The sequence below is a fragment of the Pongo abelii genome, chromosome 10 (assembly GCF_028885655.2).
Source record: "Pongo abelii isolate AG06213 chromosome 10, NHGRI_mPonAbe1-v2.0_pri, whole genome shotgun sequence".
Taxonomy (NCBI): Eukaryota; Metazoa; Chordata; class Mammalia; order Primates; family Hominidae; genus Pongo; species Pongo abelii.
This window is the reverse complement of record NC_071995.2, coordinates 40,040,856-40,050,508: the sequence shown is the minus strand read 5'-3', so window position 1 is coordinate 40,050,508 and position 9,653 is coordinate 40,040,856.

The window sequence follows — 9,653 nt, the reverse complement described above, 5'->3', positions numbered from 1 at the left end:
CTACCTTTCTGAATATAAATCTTTGCAAATGTATCCAGATAACTTCCATTTTGTGCCTGTGTTCAGGTATGATTTATTTTGCAGTTGCTCTACCATTAACAGACCTCCATTTGTCTCGTGTGTCCACACGCCCCACTTGTAGGCCAGAAATAGAGCTTAAGACACAGAGGCTTATTTTTTCCATATAGACTGGAGTGGGGAAAATTTGGCCTTAGGGAGAACAGACACAAATCCAACGGGTAAACCAGCGAGTAGTAGGTGGACAGCCGTCCCACACAAGGGTTTGTATCTGGGCTACACAGATTCCCTTCAGAAAAGCACCAATAGTGAGAGAGTTCTTCACTTGCTAACTTACATTCCCTGGTCTGGTGCCTTTAAAAAACCATCAGCAATGAAAAGGAAGTGCATACACATCACAAAAAAAATTCAAATAGGGCAAAAGTCAGAGACAGCATCTCCTTTCCATTCTTCATCCCAGGTCCTCTCCCCAGAAGTAACCGCTCTTATCCAATTCTAGTGTCTCCTTCAGACATTCAAAGCACATTCGTATAAATGTGTCTTTTAAAAGTGGCAGTGACCTATATGTGCTGTGACTTGCTTTTTTCCCTTTATATGTGGACATTTCACGTTAGTGCATATAGGTCTACCCATTCTTTCAGTGACTGCTTAATAGCCTACTTTTGGAGATACCTTTAACCAGTCTCAATGATGGAGTTGACTTTCCTCAAACATTATGCTACACCGGCACATGTGCACATAAATCGGGAGCAGCATAGTTACTGGGACAAAGGTTATGTATTTAAGACTGATGGATATTGCCAATTTTCCTCCAAAAGAAAGAAATTCTCCTGATTTACATTAATGTAATGTAAATGAGAGTGTTTGTTCCATCACAACCTCTCAATGTATTAGCAGATTTCTTGAATTTGAAGAAATTTTCAGAACCTGTGCTGCCACAAGTGGGCATCCTTTTAGAAAAGACTGTTGGAATATGTTGCTTATAAAGGATGGATAATACATAGTAAACAGGTGATAGCCTGGAGAAATGCAGGTGTAAGGTGAAGGTACTGCCCTCACTTTTCAAGTACATTATCAAAAGATAAGGGTTACATAGCCTGCCAAAGGCTTAAGGAAATGCAGAGATATTTATTCACAATAATAATGTAACTTTCTTTTCCTCTTTTTTTTTTTTTTTTTTTTTTGAGATGGAGTTTCGCTCCTGTTGCCCAGGCTGGAGTGCAACGGTGCAATCTCAGTTCACTGCAACCTCCGCCTCCCGGGTTCAAGCAATTCTCCTGTCTCAGCCTCCCGAGTAGCTGAGATTACAGGTGCCTGCCACCATGCTCGGCTAATTTTTTATATTTTTAGTAGAGACGGTGTTTCATCAAGTTGGCCAGGCTGGTCTCGAACTCCTGACTTTCAGGTGATCCACCTGCCTCAGCCTTCCAAAGTGCAGGGGATTACAGGCGTGAGCCACTGCGTCCGGCAATAATGTAACTTTCAAGCTTAAAAATTAATCCCAGTTTGTAGCAATAACGGAAGACTATCTACAACGGAAGAAAGAAGCAACAGCCTTACAGTTCTGTAAAGAATTGGCAAGAAAATAAAACCTACAGTTGCCGACTTAGTCTGTTCTCACATTACTACAAAGAACTGCCGAGACTGGGTAATTTATAAAGGAAAGAGGTTTAACTGACCCAGTTCCGCACGGCTGGGGAGGGAGGCCTTAGGAAACGCAATCATGGCAGAAGGGGAAGCAAACATGTCTTACATGGCAGCAGGTGGAGAGACCCTATGAAGGAAGCAAAGGGGGAAGAGCCCCCTTATAAAACCATCAGATCTCGTGAGAATTCACTATCACAAGAACAGAATAGGGGAACCGGCCCCATAATCCAATCATTTCCGTCCCTGCACAGGTGGGGATGACAATTCGAGATGAGATTTGGATGGGGACACAGAGCCAAACCATATCATTCCACCCCTGGCCCATCCCAGTTGCTCTAAAAGTTGTTACTAGATCTACTTAACAAGAGTTCAAAGTATCTGGTCAGTCACTAAACTCCAAAATTGGGTATTGATATAAATAGGATTTTTTTTTTTTGAGACAAGAGTTTTGCTCTTGTTGCCCAAGCTGGAGTGCAGTGGCGAGATCTCGGCTCACTGCAACTTCCGCCTCCTGGGTTCAAGCGATTCTCCTGCCTCAGCCTCCCAAGTAGCTGGGATTACAGCCATACACCACCATCCCAGCTAATTTTGTTATTTTTAGTAGAGACAGGGTTTATCCATGGTTGTCAGACTGCTCTCGAACTCCCGACCTCAGGTGATCTGCCCATCTAGGCCTCCCAAAGTGCTGGGATTACAGGTGTGAGCCACCGCACCCAGCCTGATAAATATCAAATGTTAAAATGCTGCATCTGGCCGGGCACGGTGGCTCACGCCTGTAATCCCAGCAATTTGGGAGACCAAGGCAGGCAAATCACGAGGTCAGGAGTTCCAGACCAGCCTGGCCAACATGGTGAAACCCTGTCTCTACTAAAAATACAAAAAAATTAGCTGGGCATAGTGGCAGGTGCCTGTTATCTGAGCTACTCGGGAGGCTGAGGCAGAAGAATCGCTTGAACCCGAGAGGTGGAGGTTGCAGTGAGCCAAGATCATGCCACTGCACTCCAGCCCAGGCGACAGAGTGAGACTCCATCTCAAAAAAAAAAAAGAAAAGAAAAGAAAAAATAAGAAACGCTGCATCTAATCTCTACATGGGTGAAGCAGAACCTTAACGGTTGCATTTTCCTCCCTTCTCAGCAGTCACTGGAGAACATTTTGCTGAAGGCCTATGGAAGAATACTGGCAAAAAGTCACTGGGAACTCCTTTCAGCTCTAGTTAAAAGGATTCCAAAAAAAAAGATTAATTTTGTGTGTGCATTTGCTGATCTCTGTATTCTGCTTTCTTTTCTTTTTTTCTTTTTTTCCTCGCACTATTACCTGGGCTAGAGTGTAGTAGCGCGATCTCGGCTCACTGCAACCTCCACCTCCCAGGTTCAAGCGATTCTCCTGCCTCAGCCTTCTGAGTAGATGGGATTACAGGCACCTGGCACCACACCCGGCTAATTTTTCATATTTATAGTAGAGACGGGGATTCACTATGTTGGCCAGGCTGGTCTCGAATGCTTGACCTTGTGATCCACCCGCCTCGGCCTTCCAAAGTGCTGGGATTACAGGCGTGAGCCACCGCACCCGGCCTATACTCTGCTTTCTATTAAATAGTTCCTGAGTTATAAAAGTACCAGAAGAGAAAGGAGATGTCATTTGCTGTCTAACCCTCTCACTTTAGACACAAATCATGTGCCTTATGAAAAGGGTAGTGAAATTGGAATGGGTACCCGAGACTGCTAGATCTGCATGTATGGCATGGCTCCCTTTCACTTTGGGTGATGGGACCCAGGGCTTTAAATTGTGCTGGAAGTATTGTGTGGACATATTTCAGCAGTGCCCAGAGGATTTCAGAACCATTTATTATTATTGTTAAGAAGGCTAGTCAAGTGAAGCAGTGGGAGTGGAGAAGGAACAAAGAAATCTGTAACTGGTTGTGATCAATTAGTTGTAAACACCACTGCACTCAAAGCAGCCGATTTCAGAATTTTTTTTTTTGAGATGGAGTCTCACTCTGTCGCCCAGGCTGGAGTGCAGTGGTGCAATCTCAGCTCACTGCAACCTCTGCCTGCTGGGTTCAAGCGATTCTCCTGCCTCAGCCTCCCAGGTAGCTGGGATTACAAGCGTGTGCCACCACGCCTGGCTAATTTTTGTATTTTTAGTAGAGAGGGGGTTTCACCATGTTGGCCAGGCTGGTCTCAAACTCCTGACCCCAGGTGATTGACCTGCCTCAGCCTCCCAAACTGCTGGGATTACAGGCGTGAGCCACCGCGCCTGGCCTCAGAACAGTTTTTAACAGTGTGGGCACACTTTGGTCTCTTGGGGTGCTGTTTTCTAATAAACTCCCGACTACTGCCATGGAAAAACAATATTTCTTGACCATCAGATTTTTCAACAGATGCCAGGAATCTGAGTTTTTGTAGGAATCTCCCAGCTTTTAAATGCTAGCAACAAATTTAAATGTTTCTGAAACATTGTTGAACAAAATGAGCCTGTCATTAGCCAGTCTCCAACCCCTGAGTTTTAAATTCAGTAGTCTAGAGCTGATTCCCTTATCTCTTAGAGCTGTTGAGGGGAGGCACAACTAATTCCTGTTTATAGAAATACATGTGACCTTTAGCCAGGTGCAGTGGCTCACGCCTGTAATCCCAGCACTTTGGGAGGCTGAGGCAGGTGGATCACCTGAGGTCAGGAGTTCAGGACCAGCCTGGCCAACAGGGTGAAACCCTGTCTCTACTAAAAATACAAAAATTAGCCAGCCGTGGTGGCCTGTGCCTGTAATCCCAGCTACTCAGGAGGTTGAGGGAGGAGAATCGCTTGAACCTGGGAGGCAGAGGTTGCAATGAGTCGAGATTACACCACTGCACTCCAGCCTGGGCAACAGAGCAAGACTCTGGCATAAATAAAATAAAATAAAATAAAATAAAAGTGACCTTTTTGGATGCATGAAGAAGAAAACCTGTTGGGATCCAAGAAAATTCCACTAAAAGTCTCACTATCAATTCAATCCTAGTAACACAATTATGATAAAACCAATTTTAATTAGTCAAATGAGAAAATTGCTAATTGCCTGGTTAGATTCTCCAGCCATTCACGGGAACAGTCTAAAAACAGAAGGCATGCTCCTATATAGTCACATGGGTTTTCTGTAAACTCCCACACCATTAGAAAGGCTTCCAGGTAAACTGGGCCAAGGAAAAATGTGCAGAAATAACTGAAGTTTGCATCTCTGAGCTCACATTTTGCCAAGGTTATAGAATCATAAACTTTACTGGGGGGGATAAGGTTTAAGGATGGCTTTTTCTTTTCTTAAAGAGATGAGGTCTCACCCTGCCAACTAGGCTGGAGTGCAGTGGTGGGATCACTGCAGCCTCAAATTCCTGAGCTCAAGCGATCCTCCTACCTCAAGCCTCGCAAGTAGCTGGGACTACAGAGGTACGCCACCATGCCAGGCTAAGAGTGGCTTTCAAAATGGTTTGGGTAGAGAATATAGAGGAAAAGTAAGACATTGAGCATATAAATAGACTTGGCCACAGGATTAGAGCCAATTCATTCTGTTTGAACAGACCCAAGTAGCTGGTCAAACATTCCCATTTAAGGGATCAGCTTCAGTCTCAACTTCTCTTTTTAGAAAAGAAATTTCACATCTCTATTGCTATATGCACAAGGTGCTGTTATGCCGGCTTTCAAAACAACTTGCAACCTACTGTCAAATCATTAGATTCCAGACAATGGTAATAGTACCATTAGGAATACGAACCTTAAGCCAGGCATGGTTGCTTATGCCTGTAATCCCAGCACTTTGAGAGGCTGAGGCGAGTGGATGGCTTGAGGCCAGGAGTTTGAGGCTGCAGTGAGCTATGATCACACCACTACACTCCAGCCTGGGTGACAGAGACCCCATCTCTTAAAAAAACAAGTATGAATCTTTTTTTTTTTTTTGGAGACACAGTTTCACTCTTGTTGCCCAGGCTGGAGTGCAATGGCGCGGTCTCAGTTCACTGCAACCTCTGCCTCCCAGGTTCAAGTGATTCTCCTGCCTCAGCCTCCCAAGTAGCTGAGATTACAGGCACTCGCCACCACACCTGTCTAATTTTTGCATTTTTAGTAGAGATGGGGTTTCACCATGTTGGCCAGGCTGGTCTCAAACATCCTGACCTCAAGTGATCCACCTGCCTCATCCTCCCAAAGTGTTGGGATTACAGGTATGAGCCACCGTGCCCAGCCGAAAGTATGAATCTTAAAAGTTAATAATTGTTTTAGCATTTTTCAATAATGGAACCAAGCAATTGCCATCAGGAAAGCCAATTCCTAGTCTGATAGAAATCCACCACAAAGCTGATCTTGCAGAGTGGCTGGTGCGAAGCACACTGGACTCCAGGATTCAGATGTGGGTTAGGAGACCCTCCTCTCTCATTAGCTCATGCAGGTTAAGTGCTCTGTTTCCACTCTGTAAAATGAGAGTGCCAGACCAGCTCAAAGGCTTCCTTCCAGCCTCAGTGTTCTGTGGTGACTGGACTGAATTTATTAGGTTAGCAGGAGCCTTCCTACTCAGCATAAAGTGTGGTTTCTCTTTTCCCTTTCACTTACCAACATATTTGCCTGGCAAGGATTCCTGAAAGGATGGAACCCTACCCCCACCCCCAAAGACCATGGATTACGGGAGTTGGGAACTTTTTTGAGGGCCTTTTAAAAATATATATTAACGTTTGGGACTTGGGGTGGGCAAGAGGTTAAACTAAATAAAGAAAAAGAAGCAGGCCAGGCACGGTGGCTCACGCCTGTAATTCCAACAGCCTGGGCAAGAGGGAGAGACTGTCTCACCAAAAAAAAAAAAACCACACACTTATATTCTGCTACTTTTGTGGAATAGACTCTAGTATACTATACTGGATGCCATTTAAACTATTTTAATTTTAGGTTTAGTATACTAAATATTTCACCTTGGGAGGCCAAGGTGGGTGGATCACTTGAGGTCAGGAGTTTGAGACCAGCCTGGCCAACATGGTTAAACCCCATTTCTACCAAAAATACAAAAATTAGCCAGGCGTGGTGACACATGCATGTAGTCCCAGCTGATCAGAAGGCTGAGGCAGGAGAACCACTTGAACCTGGGAGGCAGAGGTTGCAGTGAGCCAGGATCGCACCACTGCACTCCAGCCTAGGTGACAGAACAAGACTGTGTCTCGAAAGAAAAAAAAAAAAAAGACAGAAGGAAAAAAGAAGCTTGGGAATGGTTATTTCCCTATCAGTGCATATGCTTCAAGTTTGAAGCTGGCTTTATCGCCATTAAGTAGACAGTTTGGAGACAATTACAGAGTATGTGGAGGGCAAGATATTTTACTCCACGTTATTTCTCCCCGGTTACCAGGATGAAAAGTAAGATTTTTTTCCCTACCTCTCAGAGTCCTTTCAGCAGCAATCTTAGTCTTGAATCTCTGAACATGTTGTAAGCAAAGCTGAAAAGGTGCTATGTTTAATTAATGTTGGTTCCTAAATAGGAGAGTTAAATTACCAGGTTCATTCTACTTAAATGGCTCTTCTCAAACTCCCCCATACGTTCTGGTGCAGCACCCAGAGACTGAGTCCCTGGCTGCGCTGTGGCTTTGGGTACTGGAAGTCCCTGTTCTACATACCCCCCAGCAGCTCCTCCTGACCAATCACAATGGTGTTTTCTAAAATAGCTCCAGCCCAGGCATGGTGGCTCACGCCTGTAATCCCAGCGCTTTGGGAGCCCCTCTCTGGGAGGCCGAGGCAGGAAGATCGCTTGAGCCCAGGAGTTTGAAACCAGCCTGGGTAATATAGCAAGATTCAGATAGTGAAATAATGGAAAAATGTGGTGCTTCTCAGAATTCTATGAAATATTTAGTATACTAAACCTAAAATTAAAATAGTTTAAATGGCATCCAGTATAGTATACTAGAGTCTATTCTACAAAAGTAGCAGAATATAAGTGTGTGTTTTTTTTTTTTTGGTGAGACAGTCTCTCCCTCTTGCCCAGGCTGGAGTGCAGTGGCGCGATCTTGGCTCACTGCAACCTCCGTCCCCTGGGCTGAAGTGATCCTCCCACCTCAGCCACCGTGCCCGGCCGCCTGGCCGATGGTATTCTAATGCTACAGCATTATCACTAAAATTGTCTAAGGTTTTAAAGTTTTTTCCCCATTAAAAAAAAACAAAAAACACTTGGCTGGGTGTGGTCACGCCTGTAATCCCAGCACTTTGGGAGGCCGAGGCAGGCGGATCACTTGAGATCAGGAGCTCGAGACCAGCCTTGTCAACATGGCAAAACCTCATCTCTACAAAAAATACAAAAATTAGCCGGGTGTGGTGGTACGTACCTGTGTGGTCCCAACTACATGGAAGGCTGAGGTGGGAGGACTGCTTGAGCCTGGCGGAGGTTCCAGTGAGCCAAGATCGCACCAGTGCATTCCAGCCTGGACAACAGAGTGAGACCCTGCCTCAAAAAAATTCGCACACACACACACACACACACACACACACACACACACACACACACACCACCACCATCAATCTGTGGGAACAGAGCTGAAAAAAAAAATGCTATATAATGAGGCTGTGTCTGCTGCTATACAGATATTCACAAGGCTGTAACAATACTTACCAAGATTTAAAAGACAGCTTAAAATTCTTAATTCAAAGCCTTTTTTAGAATCAGTCCCTTACCCCAAGATTTCCATTACAATGGAAAAGCAGGAGTGGTGCGGCCTGCTCAGGGCCTACACTGGTGAAGTGAATGCTTAGATGTTATTTGACAAAAATAATCAATAGGTTTGAGCAAAAAGTAAGCTGCTATAACAAGAAACCAAACAAAAATGTGGCTTGAAGAATAAAGGCATTTATTCTGCTCTCACATAACACTTCACTATTCCATGTGGTTATGCAGGCTCCTTCCATCTTGTGGCTATTGCTACTTTTGGGAGGGGATAAAAGAGCATGGAGGAGGCACAGTCACTGTCGTCAGGTTCCTAACCTGGAATTAGCAGCATTTCCACTCAAATTCCATAAAACTTAGTTGCTTCATCACACCTAAAACTACAAGGAAAACAGCAAATACAGTCCCAGTTAGGCAGGCATGTTATTCAATGTCAACCCCTATTGCCATGGAAAAAAAATGGGAGTACAGATTGTGTTAACTACCTCAGTTACTGGTCTTTTTTTTTTTTTTTTTTAACTGAATTGGGTAACTGATACATCAGTGCTCTCAAGAGAACTGGCAGGAAGGAGGTGACAAATACATCATCCATAACCCACAAGCCTTGACCTGGCAAGCAGACAGTGGCCATTACTCTCAGGAACTCCACGAACCAGCCTGAGGAGTGTTACAGCTATAAAGCAACCTGGGTGGCTGGCTGCTGGCAGCACTGAATCTTGTCTAGAATGAATACTTCAGAGATGATCAGATCACCATCTCCAAAACTGTTGCCAAAGAACTGTCAGGGACTTCCCTGGAGCTCAGGATCCATTACAGGAAACTCTGGAAGTGAAGCTGAAACCAAAATATATTTTGGCAGTATAGCGGAGTCTTTCCTTAAGGAGATCTGGCCTCCCCTTCCTTCAAGAGGTTCTAGATCTGTGAAGTTGCTGAGGGCTTTGAGAAATCCACGTCTCTTGCAAGAATACTACATAGGTAATGTTTCCAAATTTCATTAAGTAGGAGAGAAAGGGTAAATAAGCTATAAACATTCAACATCCTTCCCATTCTGCTCTCAACTTACCTTTTCCCACCTTCGTCCCATGTCATCTTCAGCACACAGCTTCAGGACACAGGACACCTTTCCCTCCTGCTGGATTTCTAATAAATGCTTCCCCTCTCTGCCTGAATAAGTCATATTCCTCCAAGACCCAGGGGTCAAATATAATTTCCTTTGTGAAGCCCCCTTTAAGTTAACAAATATGAGTATCTATTACGTTTTAAACTATGCTAAGAACTGGAGTCCCAAAGACAAGTTTCTTGCCCTCCAGGAGTTATTACAAAGATAGAGGAT